Genomic DNA, 13276 nt, shown 5'->3' with positions numbered 1-13276 from the left:
GTTGAACTTGTCTCTTTATTTTGTATTTGTATGGATGGATGTTTTGACAGTTATGAGCCATCCTATGGATGCTGGGAACTGAACTCCGATCCTCTGCAAGAGCAGCCAGTGCTCTTAATCGTTGAGCCCTGTCTCCAGGCCCGGGCTCCATAGTTCTCACATCTCAATCGATCCTAACTAAGGTCGAGGAGAAAAACAATTCTTATTAGTAATCTCTCCTTTTAAGAAAAGAAGTCTCAAACTAGACGCCTGAGGACAGGAAATGGAAATAGGTCCGTTTGTGATGTAGAGTTTCTTTTTTTGTTGTTTTGAGAAAGGGGCTCAGTGTCTGCAGCCCGGCCTTGAATATACTATGTAGGAGTTCTGAAACCATGATCCTTTCCACCTACAGACACACTTGGCTCGTTCTACCTCTCCTCTGTCTATCCCTCCCCCCACCCCACCCCCACCCACACACACAGGAGAGTACAGAAGAGGAGAAAGAGGAAGCCAAGAACGAAAGGGCACACCCGGAAGCTTACTGATGACCTCCAGGCTTGCTGTGTGCACCTCTTGTAGCTACAAATCATCACACCTGCTGAGAGAACAAATTGGAACCTCACCCCTCAGTGTTCCAGGGACAAGCACCTGGAACCTGGCTGTGCCTGCGGGGGGTGGGGTGGGGTGGGGGCCACACACCTGCTACACACAGATGCTGGCACATCTGCGCACTCTTTACAGCTTCCTCTACACCTCTGGGTGTGACAGCCTTGCTTTTCACTGCCCACCTGGTCCCAGGGCATCCAGAATCTGAGGAATTCTGAAAGCTAGGAATCAGAGTACCCTGACTGAGTCTTGCGCCATTGACATCCTCCCACGACCCCAGCACCTGCAGGAGAAAAACCACGCTCTTCCCAGGGTACGCCTGCAGTCTGTGGCATGCCAGACCCCAAGCCCCTCTGCTACATTGTTTTAAATGGCGTGGATTTATTATTGTGTGTGGCAACTTGCAGGAATCAGTTCTTTCTTTCCATCACATGGGTCCTGAGAATGGAAGGCTTCCTAACCCACGGATTCATCTCTCCAACCTGTCTGCTGCGTGCAGTACACTTTCCTTCCAGGCTAGCTCTTTGCAGTTTCCTGATACATTTGAAGGGCTAGAGACCCACTCAAGAACCCTCAGGCTTAGTGATGAAAAGGTCAGGAGGCATAGTCCAGGCAGGCCCTCGTGAAGGTTACACAAGAGCGAGACTTAAAACAGAACGGGAAAAGAGCTAAGCAGGTGAGGCTCAGTTGTAGCTTCCTACCTGCGCATGCACAAAATCCCTGGATTCAGTTCCCAACGCACGCACATGCAGTGGCATGAGTGAGCAGCAAGGGTATGTACAACCAAAGTGAGAGGTGGAGGCAGGAGGATTACCATGAGTTTGGAGTCATTCTGGGCTATGTAATGAGTACCAAGCCATCTAGGACTACTGGCAAGACCTGGTTGAAAACAAACAAAAAGGCAGCCAGTCCCCTCTCACAGCAGTCCAGCTTCAATCAATTTCATCTCTTCCACGATCTCTACACCAGAGCCAGCGAGCTCCGCCTCCTGTCAGATCCTGCTCTGGACCAGCTAATTATATAGGGGAACCCTGTGCTGTGGCATATTGCCTTGTGTGGGGACATTGGGTAGGGCTCCCTGGGAGAAGGAAAGGGAGCTCTCAGGCTGAGAGGAGGGTTTTGAAATAACCAGGCATAAACGTGTGCAGCTGCATGGGCCACACGTGAGCAGGGAGGTCAGGCGTAAGGAAGGAGGAAGGAGGGCTGCAGCCAAGTGGGAAGGCCTCTTGAGCAGGCTCCCTTTGTCCTGCAGATCTAAGGCAGTGACTGTTCAGGGTTTTGACTGTGACTGGGAATAAGAAACACATTGCCTTACAACCTGGCACAGGCTATAATGTGAAAATGAGTTTCATCAAGTCACTCCTACTGCCCCATTGCATGCTGGGCTTTTCTTTTTTTTTTTTTTTCTCTTTTCTTTTTTTCGGAGCTGGGGACCGAACCTAGGGCCTTGCGCTTGCTAGGCAAGTGCTCTACCACTGAGCTAAATCCCCAACCCCTCTTTTTTTTTTTTTTTTGGTTCTTTTTTTTTTTTTTTTCTGGTGCTGGGGACCGAACCCAGGCCTAGCGGCTCTACCACTGAGCTAAATCCCCAACCCCATGCTGGGCTTTTCTGTCCTATCACCTTCATGATTAACTAACTTGAGGGGCCAGTGAGAGGGATCAGCAGGTCCAAATGTCAGGCCTCGTGACCATCCCCTGGACCCACCTGGTGAAAGAAGAGAGCTGACTGCTCCAAGTTTTCCTCTGACCTCCCTACGTGGGCTGTTGCATGTGAATGCATATCCATGTGCAAAACAAATAAAAATGTAATCATTAAAAAAAAAATCAAAAAACAGGGGTTGAGGATGTAGCTCAGTGGTAGAGCGCTTGCCTAGCAAGTGCAAGGCCCTGGGTTCGGTCCCCAGCTCCGAAAAAAAAACAACAACAAAAAAAACAAACAAACAAAAAAAAAAAAAACAGAATTTTGGAGCTGGAAAATGTAGCTCTCAGCTGGCAGAGTGCCAACCATGCACTAAGCTATGGGTTCAATTCCCAGTACTGCATAAACTGGGTATAGTGGTATATGCCTGTATACCCTAGCACTTAGGGAGGTAGAGGCAGGAGGATCAGAAAAGTGAGGTCGTCTCCAGCGACATAAGTCAAGAGTCTAGCCTAGGCTAAATAAAATCCTGTCTTTGAAAGTAAATAAATTAACTTAATTGATTCAAGCAAGTGTGGTGACATGTGTCAGGAGGCACAGGCTCTCTGTGAGTTTGAGGCCAGCCTGGGCTATATAGTAAGACCCTGTCTCAAAATTAAAGTACCAAAATGGATTCCCCAGGCTTGGTGGCCCACACCTTTAATCCAGGTACTCAGGAGACAGAGGCAGGTGGATATCTGTGAGTTCCAGGACAACCAGAATTGTTACACAGAGAAACCCTGTCTTGAAAAACCAAAATAAAATAAATTAACAACAACAACAACAAATAAAAGAAAGACTATGCTTTAAACATTCTTTAAAAAAAAAAGGCTGGAGAGATGGCTCAGTGGTTAAGAGGACTGACTGCTCTTCCAGAGGTCCTGAGTTCAAATCCCAGCAACCACATGGTGGCTCACAACCATCTGTAATGGGATCTGATGCCCTCTTCTGGTGTGTCTGAAGACAGTGACAGTGTACTCATATGCATAAAATAAATAAAACTTAAAAAATAATCTTTGGGACCAGAGAGATGGCTCCGTGGTTAAAAATACTTGTTGCAGGCTGGGCATGGTGGTGCACACCTTTAACCCCAGCACTTGGGAGACAGAAGCAAGTGGATCTTTGTGAGTTTGAGGCCGGCCTGATCTATAAAGCTAGACAGCCAGAGCTACACAGAGAAACCTTGTCTTGGAAGAAAGAAAGAAGGAGAGAGAGAGAGAGAGAGAGAGAGAGAGAGAGAGAGAGAGAGGAAGGAAGAAGGAAGAAGGAAGGAAGGAAGGAAGGAAGGAAGGAAGAAAGAAAGAAAGAAAGAGAAAGAAAACAAAGCAAAACCACTTGTTGCTCTTGCAACAAGTCCGGGGTTCCATTCTAGTCCAAGGGCTGGACTACTTTTGTCGGACTGCCCGGTAAGGGAGAGTTGGGAGGGGAAGAAAGAATTAGAAGTCCTCTCCTCAGGCCAGACTCTTGCCTACACCAGCCACCTTGCCTCCAGGGCTGACGTCTGGCTCACAGGGGCTGCACACAGGGGTCAGACTTCCTGCCTTCACCTCAGTCCACCCTCGTCCCAATCCAAGCCTCTGTTCATTTTTTTCCTTCTGTCTGGAGTCTTGGGGCCAGAAGACTCTTTAGTAATGGAGTCCACTCTCTCCTTTAATCAATGTGGAAACTGAGGTACAGAGAGAGGAAGAAATCACTGGCTAGCATTAGAGTTTGTCTCAGAGTGCAGCGGAGTCCCGGGTGTATCTCCACTCTCCTGTTCCACTTTGTGCGGTGTGGGTTCTTGCTCTGAGGATAGTGGGGTGAATGTGGGGGTGGCCAAGGAAAGACTTCAGGACAAAAATCCATCTGGGAGAGCCTGTGCCGTGTGCTTACCAGCCTTGGAAGCCAGCACCTCCAGATACCCTCTGTCACCCTCTCTCCATGCCCTTCATAGGCTGGAGAACCAGGTGTGGCCATATGTTCTGGAGCCCTTCTGGTTCTGAGCTATCCCCAACATCACGTCCCAGGTGAGGGGTGTGTGTGTGTGTGTGTGTGTGTGTGTGTGTGTGTGTGTGTGTGAGAGAGAGAGAGAGAGAGAGAGAGAGAGAGAGAGCGAGGAGTGAGGGTAAGGTGAGGAGAGATGGGGGGGGGGGGTGCAGTCTCTTCCGCCTGAAGACAACAGAAGAAAGATAAAACCTGTGGGAACTTGTTTCTTCTCAGGAAGAGGCTGCTTCCCTGGGGCCTCAGGATTAGGATAGTGGGTAGCTTCCAGGCGTTTTTTTTTTTTTTTCTTCTGTAGACACCAGATAGGGCCTGCAATCCAAGCAGAGATGCCTGCTTCCTCCACCCCACCCCCACCGGTTCCTTGGCCTCGGGGCATTCTGTCTTCCATAGGAGTGTCAAGGATTGGGGATGTAGGCCAGGCTGCCCCTGAACACGTGGCAATCCTCCTGCCTCAGCTTCCTGGGTGGTGGAATTACAGGTGTTCCTCACCTGGCCAGGCTTTTTCTTCCAAACCCCCTTTTAAAAATGCACTTTTATTTATTTGCGGTCAGATGTGTGGTCAGAGGGCAACCTGAAAGAGTTGGTGCTCTCTTTCCACTGTGTGGGTTTCAGGGATCAAATTCAGGTTGTCAGGCTTCCTGAGCTATCTCAATAGCTGCCTAAGCCTTCCTCCCTCCCTTCCTTCCTACCTGTCTGTCCATCTGTCTGTCCGTCTGTCTCCTGTCTCCCTATCCATCCCCACCCCTGCTCTTCTCTCTCTCTCTCTCTCTCTCTCTCTCTCTCTCTCTCTCTCTCTCTCTCTCTGCAATATTGAGTATCGAAGCTCAGGCCTTGGGCACACTAGGCAAAGGCTATATCCCTAGCCTGCCTTGATGGTTTTAAAGCCACTAAGCATGAGCTGATTGACTGCAGCAGCCATAAGCACTTTGTGCAGGACCCTGTCTTGGGAGGATAGGGAGGAGGGACTTACATGGAGTCTTTCTGTGTTGCTTAAAACTCCTCAAACATGTTGACTCAACAGCCGGCCAGGGTCAAGCACCAAAACCACTTATGCAGAGAAGAACATTCCCCAGGGAAAGCAAAGAGGAATTTTGCTGTTTTTAAAACATTGAAAGAATCATCATGGGAGCAGCAGTTTCCATATTTGGGCCAACTCCAGTTGGTGAGAACTGGCTGCCTGGAGCTCTGTGAAGAGGAGCCGAGCCCAGGCTGGAAGGGAAGTGTACTGCGATTGATGGGCAATGCCTGCTCTGGGTGAGCAGTAGTTCCTTAGACTCCCTGGGCTCTGCCTGGCTCACAGGCCTAGCACACAGCTCCTGTTTGAGAGAGGGAGAGGAGGAATGGTGGGGGAGAGGGAGGCTGGGAAAAACTTTTGGTGGGATCTGAATTAGGGTCCTGGCAGTCCACAGAGGTTCTTTTGCTTCGTTTCCTAGTTATCTCCAACCTTTCCTTGTTTTGTTTGTTTTGCATATATTTCCTTACAGAGAGCATGCACCCCAAGCCACCACACACATGGAGGTTAGAAGACAACTTGAGTTGAGTAAGGGAGTCCTTACTCCCTTTCTACCACATGTTCCCTGGATGGAACTTAGGTCGCCAGCCTACGGGTTGAGCCATCTGGCCAGGTTCTCTTCAGATCAAAGCAGCCTCTTCCGAAGGGGCTGTTTCAGTCCACTCACCGCGGTAACAAGTTCCCAGAGACTGGGCAGCTTCCAACAAGAGGAGCGCTCATGTCTCAGACTTCACTGAAGACACACTTCTGGAAGCTGGAAGTGTGAGCTTAAGGTGCCAGCAGACCCTGTGTCTCAGGAGGGCCCTTTCCTCCCTAGACAGGGGTCTTCTCACTGTGTGAGAGGAGCAGTCACACATGTCTTTTAAGATCACTAATCCTGGGGCTGAAGAGATGGCTCAGTGCTTAAGTGTGCTCGCTGCTCTTCCAGAGGACCCAAGTTCAATTCCCAGCACCCATATGGCAGCTCACACTTGTCTATAACTCTAGTTCCAGGAGATCTGACACCCTCACACAAACACCAATAAACATAAAATAAGTTATATGTTCTTAGGAAATCACTAACCATTCCGCTAATCCTAAGGGCCCATGTATGAACGCCATGTCAGTGACACAGGATTTAACATACGATTTTTCAGAAGACAGAAACATTCAGTCTGTTGTAGCAATCATCCCTCCCTCCCCTCCCTGTTCTGTTTATTTATGATGGGACTTCCCCTCCTATCCAGCACAGACCCGTGACCCATAGCAATGGATTCCCTTTCCCAGGAACTGAAAAATCTCAAGAGACTCAGATAGAAGGCGACGGTTATTATGGTGTCTTGTCACATCCTGGGAAGACTCACAAGACATTTCTAGCCCTAAAGCGCTAAAGCAGGGGTTCTCGACCTTCCTAATGCTGCAGTCCTTTAATACAGTTCCTCATGATGTGGTGACACCCACCCCCCAACTGCCCCCAGTCATAAAATCATTTTCTTTTTTTTTTTTCCTTTTTTTTTTTTGGAGCTGGGGACCGAACCCAGGGCCTTGCGCTCGCTAGGCAAGCGCTCTACCGCTGAGCTAAATCCCCAACCCCATAAAATCATTTTCTTTGTAACTTCATCACTGTACTTTTGCTATGGTGATGAATCATAATATAGATATCTGATATGTAGGGTGTGTAATATGAGACCCCTGTGAAAGGGTCGTTCGACCTCCCAAAGGGGTCACAACTCACAGGGTGGGACCACTGTCCTAAAGCACCTCTTTTAGGACCCACTCACTACCCAAGGTACAGAAGTATTCAGGCTGGGAAGAGGCTTCCCGAGGCTGCTGAATGTGGACATCAAGCCCTTCTCCCTCCCTTCGGCCCGATAAACCCCTTCCCATACCTCCACCTCACTGTGCTCAATCAAAAGAGCCCACGCAGACATGATAGTCTTTCTAGAAAAAAGAGCAGGCCAACCATCCTAGCCATTCAGCTCTTGGCAGGAAGGACCTGAGAATCCCAGGGAATCTTCTCAGTGTCAGACTGAGGGTCCTTTAAGAGACACTAGGCGGGCTGGAGAGGTGGCTCAGCAGTTAAGAGCACTGACTGCTCTTCCAGAGGTCCTGAGTTCAGTTCCCAGCAACTACATGGTGGCTCACAACCATCTGCAATGAGATCCGATGCCTCTTCTGGTGTCATGAAGACAGCTACAGTGAGCTCACATATATAAAATAAATCAATTAATAAATAATTCTTTTTAAAAAAAAGAGAGAGAGAGACACTAGGCAATGGGCACCCTGGCCTCTGGTCCCTGAGAGGTACCCTCAAGACCACAGACAAAAAAGCACTTCCCTCGATTCCAAATTGAACGAACAGATCCAGGCAACACAGCTACTAAGTGTCTGCCACGTACCGGCCACAGCAGCTCTGGAGAGGCCAACAGTCTCTCCTTCACCTTCCAAATTCTGAGAAATCTCAACACAGGATAGCTAGACAGGATTCCCTGCGACCACCAGCAGGACAGCAGTGTGTTTCTTGGACCCTTTGCTGGCCTGGAATGCTGGCTTCAAAATCACAGCCCCCTCCCTTGATTCTTTTTTTTTTTTAACGATTTTTTTTTCCGGAGCTGGGGACCGAACCCAGGGCCTTGCGCTTGCTAGGCAAATGCTCTACCACTGAGCTAAATCCCCAACCCCCCTCCCTTGCTTCTTAAGGCCTGGGACTGAGGTATGTACAACCACAAGAAGTGACCCGGAGTGGGACCAGGCACAGCACTTGGAGCCCCAGCTGGCCTCAAACTTTGAATTCTTGATCCTCCTGCCTCCACCTCCCAGAGTGTGTCATCATACAATGCTGTGAATCAAACCCAGTTTCATGAGCTCCAGACAAGCACTCTGTCTACCTTCTATGCTATGAAGCCCAAGTCCCTAGATGCTGCGTTTCATGGGAGATTTTGGTGGTCATGGGCACGGATGGGTACCAGAGAGAAGCTTGGGAGTCCCTGGGCCCTTCTTACCACTTCTCTTCCTTTGGCTGTGGTGATGAGGGGATGGGGTGGGGAATTGTGGTGTGTGTGTGTGTGTGTGTGTGTGTGTGTGTGTGTGCGCGCGCGCGCGCGCGCACGTGTGCATGTACATGCTCTTTTCATGGTAAGGTTTGTGCTCAGTGCCCCAGGCTTTGTGAGATCCATACCTCCTTTTTACTTTTCAGAGATCCTGAGTAGGAGTCCTCTTGGGGCCTACAGTGTTTGAGCCACAAAGCAGCTGGTTAGGGGGTTGTGAGACCTGAAGGAGACCTGAAAGAGAGAGGCTGACCAAGGCTACACAGGTAAGAAGCTGGCTTGTGGGTGACAAGAGGCAGAATTTGTGCTCTTCCAACATGAACCAGGATCTATCTGGGCCCCTCCCATCCCACTGCCACCTGGACACAGGACCCAGGGCCAGCTGCTGCAGAGGCAGCCCCGCCCAGGCGTTCCCAGGGCTCAGCTCAGCTCAAGCCCTGGGATCACTCCCTCCTCACCCGTCCTGTGTAGTTTGGGGCAGGGCAGTGCATGCAGCTGGCAGTCTTTTCGAGTCTAATAACTAATTCACACTCAAATACAAATGACTGACTGCGACTGGGGATGGGGGCTACTTGTTCCTTTTTAGGACATGTTCCTGGGAAACAGGAAGGAAGAGAGCTGGTGGTAGGACTTCAGTATCTTGTCAGGGCTGTCCAGGGGAAATGGGAACGTCTTGGGGGAGGGGCTGTGGACTTCTCAAGTGTTTGACAAAATGAGATCATAGAGATGGCAAGACCTGGTTTCTGGAAGACCTTTGTGGCTTCAACTCGGAGTTACCAGCCTTATAGGAGGCAGAGCTGGGGGTTTAGGGCTCGGGGGTCTAGCTCTAATTGGCTGCACCTGACCCTGGGTCTTTCACAGTTCCCTGTTCCTCTCTGGGCTTAAAGCCTTACCTAGACAATCAGGGTAAGAAGCTGCTGTGGGCATATTGGCACATGCCTTTAATTCTAGCGCTTGGGAGGTAAGGCCAGCGTGATCTACATACCAAGTTCCAGGACAACATAGACTGTGTAAAGAGATCTAATCGAAGAAGAAGAAGAAAAGAAGAAGGAGGAGGAGGAGGAGGAAGAAGAGGAGGAGGGGGGGGAGAAGAGAGAAGAGAGAAGAAAAGAAAAGCGAAGAGAAAAAAGGAGAAAAGAAAAAAAAAGATGTGGGTGGTTAGGGAAATAGCTCAGTGTTTGCTCTTCCGGAGATCCTGAGTTTGATTCCTAGCAATCACAACCATCTATAATATGATCTGATACTCTCTTCTGGTATGCAGATGTACATGTAGATAGATTACTTATATACACAAAATAAATAAATTAAAGAAAAATAGGATGCGATGCTTTGTGCCAGCTAGTGCCCTGCAGCCCTGCCTGTCTCTCAGACCTGACCCTGAGGTACGTCCACTGCAGTTATGTCTGGATTCTGTACTTCTCCTGCATGACCGTAAGTGTTCTGCCTCCTACTTTGCTCAGGAGAGGCAGACACTGTTAATTCAAGCCGGAAAGACACTTCAAGGAGGCCTCAGTGTGAACTAGCTGGAACATAATCCTGTTCAGCTCTTTCTCTCCTGGACCAGGGCCACACTCCAAGTCCTCCAGCTCACTCCCTGTCATCCCCTTTGTTCATGATGATCCCTCCGCCTGGAGGGATCTGGAGCTCTGTTCTGGGCTCAGCCTACATGTCGCCCCCTCCAGGAAGCCTTCTCACATCCTCCTCCTGGCAAGGGAAGCCCCCTTGAATCCTTGGTTTAGTGAGTGTCCCTTTCAGACAATGAGGCTGCTGTTTTCACTGCTCCCAGCCCAGAGCCTGGCACACCCAATGCATGGGATGGGATTCTTTTGAGTGACAGTTCGTGGCCAGCGGGAAAGGGGAGATCTGCACATGGCAGACAGCTGGAGGCTAGGGTGGCTGTGACTCACTGCACCCTTGCAGAGCGTGGGGCAGCTACAGACAGGCTGAGTCAGGAGTCGGCTGCCTCCAGGAATTCTGATAAGAATAAGACCAAAAAACCGCTGGGGTATTTCTAGAATGCAGAGGTTGGGGGAGGGGAGTCGGGTCAGGATAAAGCCGCTCGGTTATATTATTTATCTTCTTGCCTGGATGAAATAAATATTCACATTCATGTGGTTCAAAATTCAGAAGGTGCGAATGGGATGTCATGGTTCGAGCATCTGCCATCCTCCCTGTACCTCAGCCTAGGTCCCCTCTTCAGACACAGCTGGCCCAGGCCTTTCTTCTCTCCTTCCTGATACCCATAAGCTTGTCATTCACACCGATCTTCACTGTATTTCTCCCCTTATATCTTTGAGGGACTGGAGAGACGGCTCAGTGGTTAAGAACCCTGGTGGGTCTCACGGAGGAAGGACCCAGGTTCTGTTTCCAGCCCCCACATGGTGACTCACACAGATTGTAACTCCAGTTTCAGGCCTTCTTCTGGTCTCCGAGGACACTAGGCACACACGTGATGCCTGGTACACACACACACACACACACACACATACACACACACACACACACACACACACGTAGGCACTCACATATACACATAAAAACAAATATGTGTTTGATAATGCTGGTGTTGGGTATCCTTGGCCTCCAAGTTTATATATGAAACTTACTCCCCAGGGTGTGACCATTGGGATTGGTGCTCTATACAAGAGCCTGAGAGAGCTCATGAGCCCCTGACCCCTTCTGCTGTGTGTGGAGGAACCTGAGAGAGGCACTGTGTGTGCAGGAGGAGGCCTTATCAGATACAGAACCTGCTGCCTCCACATCTTACCACCTCCAGGATGGTAGCCAACTTTGGTTTATAAATGACTCAGTCCAAAAGGTTTCACTATGGTGGCCCAAACAGATGGCCAGAGAGCATGTCACGGCAACAGAAAGAGTGAGTTCTCATTGTGTAACTGCTTTCAGGGTTGTCAGATAGAATACAGGATGGGGACAGGGGCTTGAGCTCAGGGGCAGAGTGCTTGTCTAACATTGCCAAGGCCCTGGGTTACTTCCCCAGCACCAAGAAATGAATGAATGAGAGAATGAATGAATGAGAGAATGAATGAATGAGAATACAGGATACCTAGTTGCATTTGAATTAAATAAACATCTGATAAATATTTTTTTTCTGTAGGAGAATTATACTACCACCCAACCTCTACTATAAGGCTGGCAGCCCTGAGAACTCCCCTTTTAGTGTTGCATGTTCTGGATACATTCATGTTCCAAAGAGAATGGGGAAAAGGTATTTCCTTTTCTTTCTTTTTTTTTTTAAGATTTTTATTTATTTTACATATGTGAGTACACTGTAGAGTGAGTATACTGTCGCCGTCTTCAGACACACCAGAAGAAGGTTTTGGATCCCATTACAGATGGTTGTGAGCCACCATGTGGTTGCTGGGAATTGAACTCAGGACCTCAGGAAGAACAGTCAGAGCTCTTAACCGCTGAGCCACCTCTCCAGCCCGAGAAGATATTTCCACATGCAATTTTTTTTTTTTATTAATCGGTGTCATGTATGATTCAGGATAGACCTAATCCAAAGCTGAACCTCAAGTTTAACAGCATCCTGTGATCTAGTCAATTAAACGCTCCTTCCTCCATTGTGATGGTAAGCCCCTTGCCCCTTCTCCTATTGACAGGGAGATGATGACTTACAGAAATGACTGCCTCAGTGTGTGGGGAAACATTCCCTCGTCACCACCACCACCACCTCCTCCCCCTCCCCCTCCCCCTCCTCCTCCTCCTCCTCTTCCTCCTCCTCTTCCTCTTCCTCCTCCTCCTCCTCCTCCTCCTCCTCTGCCTCCTCCTCCTCTGCCTCCTCCTCTCTTGTTTCCTTGAGACAGGGTTTTTCCCTGTAGCCCCAGCTGTCCTGGAACTCACTCTGTAGACCAGACTTACCTCAAACACAGAGAGCTGCCCGCCTCTGCCTCCCAAGTGCTGAGATTAAAGTGCTGACACTATGCCCAGCACTTTATGTCTTTGTACATTTACATATTGCTAATGCAAGTGTGTATTCGTGTGTGTGTGTGTGTGTGTGTGTGTGTGTGTGTGCACGTGCGCATGCCTGCGTGAGCACCTGTGCATGCATTCATGCACCTATGGAGCCGCCTGGCCAGGGCTCTCAGGACTAGGCTGACTTCCAGGGCCCTGGGCTAGTGACTGGGCGTAGCAAACAGCAGCAGCCTCATAGTTCTTCTGGGAAGATCTGGCCGTCTCATTCCCCCGAACTGGACTCTGAGGCTTGGCCATGGGCCAGATCATTGTTTGCCAGCCTGTTTGCTAGTTGGGAAGTGGTGATGCTGGGATTTTAACCTCGACATGGTTAGCTCGGAGCTGTAGATCCTTTCACCACCCCTCATGCAGGATCCGTTCTCCAACGAGAAAACCAAGCAGTTGTGACATGCCTCCTACCTGTGACCACTTCCGTCTTACCCGGTCTCAAAGCAGGACTCTGGCCCTGTGGTTCACTGGATGAGGTGTAGAAAATCTTTACTCACCCTTCTCTGAGTTTGGTGCCCACAGTAACTCCCCAGCCCTTTCTTCCTGTGTCACCCTGCTGTCTGGCTTCCTGTCTGGTGAGCCCCTCTTTTCCCCCCCCACAGCACCATACTTAGGCATTTTGAGACAAGTGGAAAAAGTTAAATAGAAGGACTAGAGCCCAACATTAAGGCACTTATTTGCTGTGTGACCTTGGGCAACTCTCTTAACCTTTCTGAGTCTCAATGATTGTAGACTTTCTGCATGTGATGTTTATGGGGCTGCTGCCATGTGTCAAGTCCCTCTAGACAATGTGGACACCAAGGTGGATCTGGCTGACTGGGGAACTGTATCTCTTGAGCCCTGCCTCATGGGGAGGGTGTGGCTAACCGTGCTGTGAGGTTGGGTAACTGAAGCTTTGTGACTGCCAACAGGAGATGAGGGATAAACAAGCAGTGAGGCAGGAAATCTTCCAGATCTGACGCCAGAAAGAAACTGGTTCCAGGTTGCTGTGCCTCCCTAGGGGGAGTC

General features: G+C 49.5%; 1 long non-coding RNA gene and 1 other non-coding gene across 2 annotated transcripts in view; both read right to left on the bottom strand.

Annotated features, from left to right (window-relative positions):
* The window catches only part of LOC102553868 (uncharacterized), a 36907-nt gene that overhangs the window by 21530 nt on the left and 2101 nt on the right, over nucleotides 1-13276 (bottom strand).
* LOC120094023 (small nucleolar RNA U109) lies at nucleotides 11392-11529 on the bottom strand. Its single transcript, XR_015626200.1, has one exon. It is a non-coding gene; the product is annotated as a small nucleolar RNA U109 (small nucleolar RNA).

This window comes from Rattus norvegicus, chromosome 7 (assembly GCF_021556685.1).
Source record: "Rattus norvegicus strain SHRSP/BbbUtx chromosome 7, alternate assembly SHRSP_T2T, whole genome shotgun sequence".
In the NCBI taxonomy this organism is placed as follows: Eukaryota; Metazoa; Chordata; class Mammalia; order Rodentia; family Muridae; genus Rattus; species Rattus norvegicus.
Note: the sequence above shows the minus strand (reverse complement) of the source record. Positions and strands in the feature narration are given on the sequence as shown.